Raw genomic sequence first — 13,834 nt, forward strand, 5'->3', positions numbered from 1 at the left:
TTCCACCTATGACACTCTTCAGTTTATATTTGATGTGGCATTTGATCTCTATAACAATCCTGTAAAAATTGTACTCATTTCATGGTCAAGAAGACATTAAACACAGGTTGAGCATCCTTAATCTGAAAATATGAAATGCAAAACTTTTTGACCATTGGCATGAAGCCACATGTGGAAATTTTCACAGCTGACCTCACGTGATAGGTCACAGTCAAAACTTTGCTCCATGCACAAGATAATTAAAATATTGTGTGAAATTACGTTCACACTATGTTTATAAGGCATATATGAAGGATAAATGGGTTTTGTGTTTATTAGACTTAGTTCCAGAATCCAAAAAAATCTGAAACTGGTCCCAAGCATTTCAGATGAGGAACACTCAACTGTACTGTGACTTGGCCTTGGTTACACATGTAGTGAGTTGCATAGCAAGAACTTGAACCCAAGACTCTCTGACTCCAGGTTTAACTTTCCTTCCAGCATACCCTAGTTGCTTCCAGAAACCATTTAGCCCATTTTGAGTTTTCCAGAGTCCTAACTTAAAGATCACTGTGGTGTGATTTATACAACTGTTTACCCAATATCCCAATATTTCCACCCTCTTTTTATAAACAGAGACATACCAAAACATGGCATCCTTGCCTGTTGCATCAAGTGGTTGTGGTAAGCAATGTCATATTCCTGTTGGAGCCCCATCCGCTTGGCCACAGTCACTCGTGTGTGAGGCTGTATTATTAGCTGTATAATTGCTCGTACAAGGCTATAAACTTCCTTGCCCCTCTGGTATTAGGCTTGGCCATGTGACTTGCTCTTAAGCCACTGAGATTTAATGGCTAGTTGTTACTGCATCATAACCCAGCCTATGCCCAGCCCATGCCATAGTCATTGGGCTAATGCAGCCCTTGCTCTGGAACTTTTAAAACCAAGGACCAGGATAATTGATTTCATTGAATGACTAAATCTATTACCTAAAACTCAGAGGACCACCATGTTTTGGGGGATTGAGAAGGAGAGGAAGCCAGTGAAGGATTAAAGAGGAGAAGGAAAATGATGTCTAGATAGAACAGAGAAAAAGATCACACAGTGCAAATTTGGAGGTGGTGGTGACAGCAGTTCTGTAGATTCCTTTATACCTAGTTTCTTACTGTGCCTTGGTTCTACTCTCCTTGGATTCTCTAAACCTGCCAGAGAATATGCCTTATTTCTCAAATCAGTGCAAGGTTGATTTCTGTTTCTTACAGCTTGGACTCTACTTTATTCATCTCACTTTCTGGAGGAGATACTGGACCCAGAGAATGGATGGGCCTTGCCCAGGTTCTCAGCACCCAGTGTGGCAGCAGCTGACTTTCCCTGACATGGCCCAGTGCAGATGCAGAGGCAGAGGGGAGGTGTGGCAGGGGAGTGCTTGGGCTTCACCTGTGTCTGAGGGCTCCATTATCCTGCAGGCTGAGTTCCTAGCCAAGGATCGGGAGCTCTTGGAATTGGGGCAGGGAGGAGGGCAGATAACAAGCTTGAGGAAAACCCAAAATATCAAGACACTGAAAGACTGACACATAAAACAGGAGTTTCCCCCCAATAGTTTGTTTACCTTTTTTCTAAATATTTTTTAAAATCTGTATTCATAATTGTAAAACCTAAGGCATTTAGAAAAGTATAAGGAAGAAAGTAGAACATCACCTGAAATCCCATCCCTCAGAAAGAAAGTCATTGATGTATTAGTGATTATTCACCCAGCCATTTCTCCATGCCTCTCTATAGAGCTATATAAAAATAGATTCAATTTCTTACAAATGGGATTGTACTACATATGTGGTTTTGAAAAATTTCTTTCACTTGATGATATGTCATGAACATTATCTATGTCATAAGTACAGAGTTATACTGTCATTTTTAATAACTACGTAGCATTTCAGCCTATGGATGAATTGACCTTGGCATGCTATCATGAGGTTCCTTTAAAGGCACAACATAGCAGGACATCGGAGAACATGATCTCTGGAGCAACACTGCCTTGCTTTAAATTCCAGTCCCCGATTCTCCCGCTGTAAGACCTCTGGAAAGATGCCTAGCTCTCTGGCCCATTTCCTCTTTTGGAAAGTGAAGATGCTAAGAGTACCTTCCTACTCACAGTGCTCAAATTGTGTTTGAATTACTAAAAACAATTTAATACACAGGAAATTCTTAAAACAGGGCCCGCATTACAGTAAAGTCTCATTAAATGTTATTATTATTTAATTATATTTCATTAACCCATCTCCTATTGATGGATATTTAGGTTGTTTCCAATTTTTCTATTATCATGAATTATTTCTGCAAAGCAATAAACATCTGCTACATCCATTTTGTCCACTTGTCAAGTGATCCCTTTAAATAAATTCTTGACAATGAATTGCTTGGTTTATTGCTATGTACATAAAGTATTCAATTTGGTATTTGTTCTCAAACTGCTTTCTAGAAATATTGTGCTAACTTACATTCTAATAAGCAGTGAGAAAGAATGCCCATTTCATCAGACCCCTCACCAGCACTGAATTTCGTCAATATTTTAAAATTTGTCAACCTGTAGGTAAAAAGTAAAATGTTCTAAAATTATTTGCATTTATTTCATTGCTTGAGAGAATGGCTATTTAGTTTTGTTTGTTGGCCATTCGTATTTCTTCTTTTATGAATTTCCTGCTCATCTCTTCTATGCCTTGTTCTATTGGATAATCATCTTTTTTTAATGATTATAGGAGTTCTTTGTAAATTACCTCCATTAAAATGTTCCTGTCATATTAGGGGTGCTGGATAAAATACAGGACATCCAGCTAAATTTGACTTTCAGACAAACAATGACATACTCCACACTAAAAAGTGATTCACAGTCTATTTAGAATTCCAATTTAACTGGGTTTGCATTTCTATTTGTTAAATTTAGCAAGCCCATTGTCATAATATAGCAAATTTCTTTTTCAGTTTGCATTTACTTTTGAATTCTGTTATGGCGTCTTTTTCCATAAAGAAGTTTATTTGGATGTTTTATGATTGCATCTATCAGTCTTCTCCTTCACAGTTTCATGAATATTTATAATAGAAAGGATTTCAGAATCCTAGATTTATGGCAAATATTTACCTACATAGTCATCTAATTATTTTTTGGCTTCACTTTGTTACGTTTAATATTTGATGGATCTGGAATTTATTTTGGTCTGGGGAACTGATGATTAGTTATTTCAGTGTCATTGATTTAAAAGTTCATCTATTCCATCAACCTGACGTGCGACCTTAAACACTGCATCTTCTCACAAATATTTGGAGGTCTTCATCCTGCTCCACCGCACAATCATCTCTGGATCAGTAACGTGTTGATTTTTTCTTTGTGATAGAGGAAGTGTGTGGGATGGATGGATGGAAGTGTGTGGGATGGATGTGTAAGCAGCCAGGTGCAGAGGTTCTGCAGCCTCAACACCTGCATCTGATTCCTGGTCCCCCACTTGTAGCCTTGTGGCCTTGGGTGTAACACCCTACTGGGCTTCCGTTTCCTATCATTATCTGCCTCATAGGGTTGTTGTAATGAATAAAATGCACTAATAGATATAAAGCACTTCCTTAAATAGTAAGCACTCAATGTTGTATTTTATTTATTCATTTATGCATGAGTGCATTTTTTCGTTTTAATATCCAGCAGAGCTAATTTCCCTTATTTTCTTCTTTATCAACATTCCATTGCCTGTTCTCTAATCTTCCACAAGACCCCTAGAATCTTGTCAGGGTAAAAAGAAAATCCTACCCCAGAGATTGCACTGAATTCACAGATAAAGAAACAATAGAGTTACAATGTTTTCTTCTTCCTGCCCCAAAACAAGGCTTATATTTTATTTTTATTCTTTTATGTTACGGTAACTTAATTTATTTATGTATATTATTATTAAATCATAACTGCATACATTAATGCATTCATGGGTACAATGTGCTGAATTTATATACAATTTGGAATGCTTACATCAAACTGGTTAACATAGCCTTCACCTCACTTACTTAATTGTTAAGACATTTATTACTCTACTCTTAATAAATTTAACATGTACCCTTGTGATATGTACCATAAAGAGCTAAGTCTTCTTTAGTCCCCAGTAGGGAATAGAAGTGGGTTGTTTTAACAATGCAATACATTCTCTGATAAATTTATATTCCTAGCTGTTTATGGGTTTAGTGAAAATGGGATTTTTCATTCACATTTCTAACTGGCTAGTCGGTGCACAAGAACACTGTTGTCCTGACACGTTAATTTGGTAACCTGCCAGTTCATTGGAAAAGGCTACTATTTCACTCACTCTCCAGTTTGAACTTTCCGACTAGACGATCACATCCACTGAAAATAGTAATCGTTTTTCTCCTGCTTTCCAATTAAATATACATATTACATATTTAAATTTTTTAAGGCACAAGTTCAGTATTTTTACACTTTATTTCCTTCTCTTGCCTAATTGCATTGACCAGACTTTCCAAACTAGTCTCCTGGTCTTGCCCCTAACTCTAATGGGAAATATTTGTCTGGCTAGTAAGCATAGTGCAGGCTTTGAGAGGGTTGGATTTTTTTTTTCTTTGTAAACGGTAAAGTGAGTGTGTGAAGGGAATGGTTTTGAAGAGCATGTCTGAATTGCCCAGATTGGTTTGTGCGCTGCAAGAGCTCTTGGGTCCCCTCCCCGCGCTGCCAACGCTCTGCCCCGGGGGCTGAAGTTTCTCTCTGCGTTTCCGCTTGAACAGCGTCCAGCTGCCTTGCCTTTAAAATGCCAGGGTGGCTGCGGCTCTGCTCAGAGCCCCCTCTCCGCGGCCGGCCTAGGTTCGCCCGCGCCGCCGGGGCGCTGACTCAGCCGCAGCCCCGCCGCTCCCGCCGAGCCCGGCCGGGGCAGCGCTCCGCGCGCCCGGGTGCCCACTGTGTCCCCGGCGACCCCCAGCCCCCCGTGCCCCCCGCGCCCGGGCGCCCACTGTGTCCCCGGCGACCCCCAGCCCCCCGTGCCCCCCGCGCCCGGGCGCCCACTGTGTCCCCGGCGACCCCCAGCCCCCCGTGCCCCCCGCGCCCGGGCGCCCACTGTGTCCCCGGCGACCCCCAGCCCCCCGTACCCCCCGCGCCTGGACGCGATCCGTGGCGGCCCCCGGCTGGGCTCCGGCCGGGCGGGGACTCCGCGCGCGCACGGGACGGGCCTCGCCAGGTAAGGACTGCAGGAGCATCGCGGGACCCACCGCCGCGGCGCCTGCGGGGTTTGGGGGCAGCACGGTGGGCTGCAGGGCGTCCCTCAGGTCCCCGGCCGCAGGGCCGGCTCGGAGGATCGGCTAAGTCCGGCTGAGCCCCGCCGCGGCGGCGAGGGACCCGCGTGGGCGACGCTGTGTTTGGGCGCAGGCGCCTTACTGAGCCCTCGCCTCCGGGTTTGGGGATCCTGGGCCCTTCGAAGGGCTTGGGGAATGAGATTTGAAACTGAATCAAAGTTAGAAATTCCTTCCTGTCAAGTTCAGCGCTTAACACCCGGTCTGTACTTGTGACTGACGGTAATAGAAGCGCTATTTCTCGGTGTAGCTGATGAAGGTCACAACTGATGTAACTTCTGGGGAAAGTTCTGTTGGTGGCAGCCTTCCTAAAGAAACGTCGCGGCTCGGTTGGATTTTGACCTCATCTGTGCCGAAAAGCCTAATCTAAGCTTTCAAATATTTTTTCCATTATCCGTGGAGAAGTGAAGAATGGTTCTGGGAATGTCTGGGGGAATGTGTTCTAGAACTGCATCTGATAACAGAGTCTCTGTTGCCCATGGGGAAAGTTCTGGAAAGGACACCGTTAGTCCAAAGCGGTGCACCTCCTCGCTAGAAGCACAGGAGGGTCAGAATGGCCTGGGGAAAAGTTCCACCGCGGTCCCCATGCTGCTGTCACTGGGAGCAGTCTGGGCAGGGTCTTAATTACCCTGTGGGTTTTCCTGAGTCTCCCAGGATTCCAACCAGATGAAATCTTACTCTTCACGGTAAAATATGCATCCAGTGAGTTGGGAGATGTGGTCCCAGAGGCTCTGGAGCTCAAGTCTCCCACACTCCCTTCAACCTCATCAAGCCTCCTCTGAGATCAACTGTAGTTAATCTGATCCGTGGTCTTTGTGAGCCTGCAGGGTGGGTTTAGGACATTCTAAAGCCAGAACACCCAAAGCTTCAGATGTGATTTATACGGTGGATTTTGATTAAGGCAACATTTTCAGGGATGGCTCAGCATGAGATATATACTGGTTTTGAAGACAAATATGGGAGAAAAAAATCAAATTTTACCTCCTTAGGAAAAAAACTGTTTGGAAGCAAATGGTGACATTTATCCAAAAGAGAAATTGTGGGGAAGCTGTTCATTTATTCTGTGTAAGCTTTGCATTCATATATTCTTGTTCCAAATGATTGATTTCCCAATCACTTGTTCTAGTAATACTATTTATTATTGTATTTATGAACAAAATGCAAGTCATTAAATGCATGAAGTATAATATATCTCTGAAATCAAAGAAGTGTGGAAAATTGTAGAAAATGTCTGGCCATTTCATGGTTAAAATGTAAATTTAAAATAAACAAGGTTATGGGAAGGGGGGGCGTATTTTAAAAAATAATGTGTATCTTACTCAGCCTGAAAAAAAATATTTCAAATGGAAGCCTGGTTTCTGCTTATAAGTTGTGATACAGAAAACTGTGTATTATTTCCTTGCTGGGTTAATGATAGAAGCAGCCATTCTGAATATATTGCCTTGCTAGTTAATCTTTCTCCCACAAATATTTACACTACCAGGGCACACTATCATAGCACTGGCTCAAAATTTGCAGCCCTAAGGTGGTTTGTTTGTAACAAATTGTTCAAATGCGATACTATTTCCATGACTTAAATGGAAAATTAAATGATATCAAGGAAAATGTCCTTAAATTATCCTGTCTGGCCACAATAGAAAGAACAGTGTTCATAAAATTGACAAGGTTCCAAGACTCTGAGGTTACATCTTCTAATAAGTTCTAATGCAGAGAAAGACCATAATGGCTCTGAATTTTGGCATTGAAGACTCTGGAACTGGGCCATGTGAGTGAATTTTGTAGATAACTGATGTTCACTATTAAAGGTGACTGCCTGTTCCACTATTTAAACTGTTTTGGAAGGAAATATTTCTAAAGTGTGTTATGTGCCTTCCACATTCAAAGAATTGGCTAATGGGAATTTGTACATTTCCTGATGACTCGTGATCCGCTCGGGGATAATCAGCTGTGGAGTGTACATAAAGGGAGAAGGAACCCAGTCACTGTGTCAGATAGATCAGCATTTAGTCCTGGCTCTGCCACTGTCAGATGACCTTAAGCAAGTTGCCTTTTTGACCTTCAGTCTTCTAACTTGTAAAACCCCAGGGTAATAAATACCTCAAAGTCAGTTCCATTTATTAAGCTCTTACTATACACTGAACATTTTTATATGCCATTATGTAATTCTCAGAGTAACAATTATTATCCCTATTTTCCAGATGAGGAAATTAATGATCAGAGAAGCTACTGGAATTACCCAAGGTTAATTGAGGTGGGAGAACTGGTATCTAAAGTGGGACCATCTGGTTTTGAAGGCTATGTTCTTCTCACCTGTGTTGTGCCTGTTGCATGAGATTGCTCAGAGAGAAATATCTTTGATAGAGCATCAACACACAAAAAAATGTAGCTTCAGCTCAGCGCCCATAGCACAGTGGTTACTGCATCAGCCACATATACCAAGGGTAGCATGTTCAATCCCAGCCTGGGCCAGCTAAACAATGACAACTGCAACAAAAAATAGCCGGGAATTGTGGCGGGTGCCTGTAATGCCAGCTACTTGGGAGGCTGAGGCAAGAGAATGGCTTAAGCCCAAGAGTTTGAGGTTGCTGGGAGCTGTTGACGCCACGGCACTCTACCCGGCGCGATAAAATGAGACTCTGTCTCAAAAAAAATAAAGTAGCTTCACTTAACTATAATTAACAGCTCCACTTTGTCAGGATTAAATTAAATGGGAATTCATGTTTGGGCCCTCTATAAATGGTCAGAACTCTATCAGTTATCTCCTGGAAGCTCCTCCCTGCCCCTGAGACTCAGTTTCCCCATTAATAAACATAAACTTAGAGAAGTATCACCTTCCTGGCTGGATTGCTGTGGGAATCATAGTTGAAGGATGCAAGAATTAGCACATAGTGGGTGCTTTACAAACGGCCCTTGTGAACCTTTCCCTTCCACAGTCTGCTCTGTCACTTCACAGTGGACATTGGTGCTCAGTAGATTTCCTCTCTGTGTCCTGGACATCCCCAGAAGGTCCCTCCTGTGCCCCAATGACTGTGATGCTTCAAGTCCCTCCAGGTGGAGCCCCCTTGGGAAGACCTAGGAAGATAGTGTCATTGGTGGGAATACCTACCCCGAGTATCCTCACTCCACCACATATCCCTAGAGCCACAGGCTTTTCAGAGGCCCCTGTAGCCCAGAGAGGCTTCCATGCAAACGAGCATCCTCTAGGGCAGCTTGGTCCTCAGGCCCCTTAGTGGTGTCCTACCTCGGTGCTGGCTCAGGACTGCTTTTGCCCCTTGCTCAAGTTCTAGTCTGAAAGCAGAACGAATGCCTCCCTGGCCCTCTGCTCAGGGCCACAGCATCATCCTGGCCCGCAAGTTGTTCCCAATCATGAGGCAAGAACAGGCCAAGACAGAGGAATGAAAAAGAAGGGCTCTTTCCCACATAAACTAGAGCTTCTCAGGCTTTCCCACTGAAAATTATAGGTGACAGAAGATATAACCCTGGGGTCTCAGTGAATGGCCTCAAGGCACACATCTTGTATTCAATATAGAGTTTAGACTGTCTTTGTAGGAATTTTGTATTCTTCCCTAACAGATATGACTCCTAGTGCTCGGCCCCATTAAAACCCTGCAGCCTCCCACAGTGGCATTCCATCCCCGTCCTGAGGAAGGACCACTACAGTCAGAGCAGGGTCATGAAGACAAGACAGGGAAGTATGCTGTCACTCCCACAGTCCAGGTGGCAGATGTGGGTGACTGAAACACAGCATTCTTCCCATGGACATGAACTTTCACACTCAGGTGGCCACCGTGGGTTGCCCAGAGGTGGCAGGCACAATGACACCTGTTTGTCATTTAGAGATTAACATTGATAGCCAACAAAGGGCCTCATGCTGCATAGCCTTTGTCATCAGATCCAGCTCCCTCTGGCTACCCTGACTTCTCTGTGGCTCACATGAGTTCCCTGTGCTCTAGAAGACTGCAAATAGATGGTGTCAAGCCTCCTTCTCTGGCTTGGAGAAGACATTTACTAATCAATCATGGCACTCCTTCCCACGGAGCCAGAATGAGGCCTCAGAATCCTTCTCAACAGTTGCCTGGAGTTGGCTCTGGAAATGGTATTCGGTTGGGTACCACAGACAATGAGAAGACATTGAGGAGTGTTAAGCCAGGGGAATAATGTGATGGCAAAATTCCAGAAAGCCTTTCCCCAAGTATGTTTCCTTCCCTCCTCACCTTCCTCCTCTGTCCATGCTATAAGCCACAGGGGCATCTGTAAAAACTACCCCCATGAGCCAAACATGCCCCAAGACTCCCATGACAAACAGTGCTGATGCAGTGCTGTTAGGCCCAAGGGAATGTACCTGTGCCCACATGGGCCTGCCTGCATTCCACCAGGTCTGACTTAGACAGCCAGGACATCAAAGAGAATGAGACATGAGACTTGAGGCCCCATGGAGGGGAATAGCCACAAGCACCAGGTCCATGGAGAAAATGGGTTGGACCCGCTGTGCGCGCCCCCATCAGCAGTACGGCTGTTCAGCTTCTAAGATGATGTTCTGCTTGGAAAACAGTCTGTTGCCTTCAGTGTTCACGGATGTTTTGGAGGGGTGCTTGTCTTTACAGGGTCAATGGATTTAACAAATGGACATTCTGAATTCAATTCATGGAGTAGAATTGTTCAGTGATAGTCAAAGCATGTGTTCCTTTTCCTTGTGGCCCAGTTAAAATGTTAGTATATTCCCTCTCGGTGTCTGCAGAAGAATAAAGGAAAGTTACTGCCTTCAGCAAACTAATCTGTGAACATCCTGCCTCTCCCTGGTGGCCACATCTCCAAGTGAACAAGAACATTATTGCTAATCAATATGCATGCCCAGTGAACTCCAGCTGTCCTAGACTTTCTCTCATTCTTCAGCAGTTTCTCTGGTTTCTGAGGGTACACATCAGAAAGGTTAACGGGTTTCTATCTTAGTGTGGGTATTCGAGGGTCTCAAGGGTGAGACCATTGTCTACAATGGAATCTCTCCTTTACCACTATTACCCCCACCCTTCTAGGACGGTCCCACCCCCGCAAATCAGAGAAGATATTCCCCACCTGCGATTGCAAGGAGGGGACTCCTGCCTGTGCTGCAGACGGGCAACCGAAGTTAAATTAAAAGAACTTAACTCTTTGACTATTCCCGCAAAACTAAATGTTTCCTCTTAGAAGTACCTCAGAAGCACAAGAGATGAGGAAAGAGGGGCAGTTTACAGAAAGAGCTTTCTACATGTGAAATGCCGCTAAGATGGTGGGTGGATGGGCATGGGAGGGATCTAGTAATCAGTACCATAGCTGGTAGACTCACAAATTATGGGACCTTGGAGATGTTCTCCTGGGGGAGCATGGGGGCCTTCTGTGGCCAAATTCTCCTGGCCTGGCTTTAAATCTTAACTCCACCACTGACCAAAGACACATCTCCCCACTGCTCTCAGCCATGGCTTTCTTTGGGGGCAGAATGGAGAGCAGAATGCTGACCTTCCAAGTTTTAGGAGGAGCTTACTGAGGAGTATATGTGAAATTAACCAGCGCCGTGCTTGTCACATACAGGCCTGTGGAAACGCGTGGCATCTGAATCTGATTGTGAGACTGTACCTTACACTGTGAGAAGGCAGCAGAGAAATGCCCCGAGAATCAGCTGGAAGGCTTATTATAAAAGGCAGCTTCCCATCCTACCCCAATTCCCTAAACTGACACATTCTGGCACAGAACTGGTAAGGGACATTTTTAACAAACTCTGAGAGATTATTAGGCATGATAAACTTTGGAGTCTAATGTTGGAGAATCACTGACCCGGCTTGGGCAAATTAACACAGTTTGCACACTTGCTTGACTCAAAACTCCCCGAAGTCCATAGCTCATTCTGTCTGGACAGAAAAACGTGCCCTCTTTCTCATTCTAAACACAGAGACACACACATTAGCTCATGCAACAAGCTTCACACAAGGGCATTTCCTAATTTTCTGCTTTCACAAATGTCACAATGCAGTCGGCTGGCAGCACGGCCTGCAGCCAGAGCTTCCCTGTCCAGGCTGACGGAGCTCTGATCATCACCGTACCCGGCTGGAAAATCACTGAAGGACAAACAGCAAAGCCCAGATCTGATACCACTGTGTCTTTTAACCCTTACTCCTCTGCAACAAAAGTCCAGAATTACTCCACTTTCAGCCTACATGTTGGGAAGTTTCTCTCTGTCTATCTTTAATCTGTTTTACTCTATTTCGTCTCCCCCTTTTATATAAAGTGAGCTTTGGAATTACAGACCATCTGCTTCTTTGGAGGACAGAGATTTTAATAGCTTAATAGCTGAGTCCTTTGGATTCAGAACAAGAAATACTTTTCTTTGCTTTTTGAGACAGGATCTTGCTCTGTAACCCATGATAGAGCCGAGCCACGAACTCCTGGGCTCAACCCATCCTGCCTCAGCCTACCGAGTAGCTGGGACTACAAACATCTACCACGATGCCCAGCAATTGTTTTTATTTTTTTGTAGATATGGGGGTCTCATTATTGCTCAGGCTGGTCTTGAACTCCTGGACTTAAACAATCCTCCTTTCCCAGCCTCACAGAGTGCCAAGATTTCAGGTGTGAGCCACCGCATCTGTCCTCAGAACAGGAAATATTTACCATTTATTTTATAAGTGTACATTTTTGGGAAAAATATTTTTCTGATTATATGACTTACAGATGTGCTGTGTGGGAGTTATGGAAATGCTAAAAGAAACAATAAAAGAAGAGAATATCAACTACATATAATCCCAGACATATAACATTTTATTATTAGTACTTCCTTCAGTTTTGACCTGGTGTTGTTGTTGTTTACATGTATTTGGCCTATGCTACAAAATTGGAATCTGTGAGAATGAAACACAATATATTGTGGTGAGGAACACTGGTGGCTGGGGTGGGGTGTCTGGGTAGCAGGGGGCCATCCAGGGCAGATCTTGAAGAGAGGGGAGTTTGACAAGGGCTTTGAGCAACAGGCAGGATTTGGATAGCAGAGATGGGCAGGTGGCAGTTCAAGTAAACTGGTGGGAGAAAGATACAGAGTGGGGAGGGACAGAGCCTCAGAGTTTTAAATATATCCTTAAGTTCCTTGACACTCATTCCACCATGAAGTGGAGTCCACAGTCCCTCCCCCTTGAACCTGGCTGGGTCTTCTTGGCTGTCTCAATGCATAAAACAAGGTGGAAGTGACGTTATGTGACTTCTGGGACCAGGGTAGGAAAGGCCATACAGCCCCTGCCAGGCTTTCTGGGTAACTTGCCCTGAGGCCACCATATGGAGAGAGAGAGATGTCTGAGGATCTGCAGCTATGGAAGTGTCCCCAGCTCGGACACCACACATTTTGGGTAAAGGGACCTTCCTGAGGCCCCTTCAGCCCAGTCTGAAGGTAACTTTGAGAGAAGTCCTCAGGAGAACCGCCCTGCTGAGCCCAGTTACCCTTTAGATTTGTAAGCAAAATAAATGATCATTACTGCTTTACAAATAAAGAACCAGAATAGCCTTAGGGAATAGCATTTACTTGAAGTTAACAGAAGATTGCTGTGGGCAATGTGGCTGGCAGGGCTGTTGGGGTCAGAGCCTGGAGGCTTCATGTCCATGAGGGGCATCAGAGGCTCCAAAAGTCTTACTGTGAGCCTTCACCTGAGGAGGGATAGAATAATAGCTGTTGGTGTTGGAATTATCAACCCTGTGTGTGGTACCTGCTTCTGGGAGGCTGCAGTAGCTGTGAGAGGACTGAAGCACAGGGGTATGAAGGACTTTACCCAGGTCCTGATATGGTGACTGGGACTTTGGCTGGGATTCAAAGCCCAAGGACTGGGGCCTGGCTCTACCCTCAACACCATGCTCAGCCCCAGTTCAGAGGAGGCTGCCGGACTGCAGATGGGACCATGTGCCTGAAGGAACTTTATGCAGTATAGGAAGCCTGCTAGTGTTAGGGGCTGGATCTTTCCCACAGAGAAAGTTCCAGCACCATTGCATCACCAGGAAACATATTAGAAACACAACTCCTGTCACTTGTATCACCTTTGCTCTGACCACAGAAAGCAGTGTCTAAGTCTGATTTGCTCTTTCTCATGGCCAAACTATGCAAAGCCCCCAGTCCTTGCTGGCTTGTCTGCCCTGCACCTCTCTTTGGTGAGCCCTCTGCACAGCTCACAGAACAGCCCGCCTGATCCCCAACACGGGTGGTCTTTACTCGTCCTGAACTAGCAACCCTGTCATATGTGTGTGCTGCATGTCCACCTGGGAGAATGGGGTCTGGCTTTGTCTAGATGGCTCCCCTGGCCAGCCCTTGTCAGGCTGTGTCTCCTTGTGGTTCAATTTATGAGGAGTAATTTAAGACTCATCACACCTTCTGCTCACTGTGATGCATTCTTCAACAGCGTGTCCCTCACTACTGTCCTGAGCACGGGCTCTGGGCATAAATTCTAAGGCCATATCTTTTCGTTTAAATCTTGCTTGTTGAGCTCAGAGGAAAGAAGGCATTTAGGAGAGTATGAGTAGGATT

The 13,834-nt window shown here is 44.7% G+C and overlaps 1 protein-coding gene across 3 annotated transcripts in view; it reads left to right on the plus strand.

Annotated features, from left to right (window-relative positions):
• Window positions 1-5,012: 5,012 nt before the first annotated feature.
• Window positions 5,013-13,834, plus strand: part of CTXND1 (cortexin domain containing 1) — a 73,824-nt gene continuing 65,002 nt past the window's right edge. For 2 of the 3 annotated variants that reach the window (XM_053595786.1, XM_053595785.1), the window contains exon 1: window positions 5,014-5,192. The gene's annotated coding sequence lies outside the window, so the exon portion shown is untranslated. Of the gene's footprint in view, window positions 5,193-13,834 lie in introns of all 3 variants that reach the window. The other variant, XM_053595787.1, reaches the window with a different exon arrangement.

This window comes from Nycticebus coucang, chromosome 6 (assembly GCF_027406575.1).
Source record: "Nycticebus coucang isolate mNycCou1 chromosome 6, mNycCou1.pri, whole genome shotgun sequence".
Classification (NCBI taxonomy): Eukaryota; Metazoa; Chordata; class Mammalia; order Primates; family Lorisidae; genus Nycticebus; species Nycticebus coucang.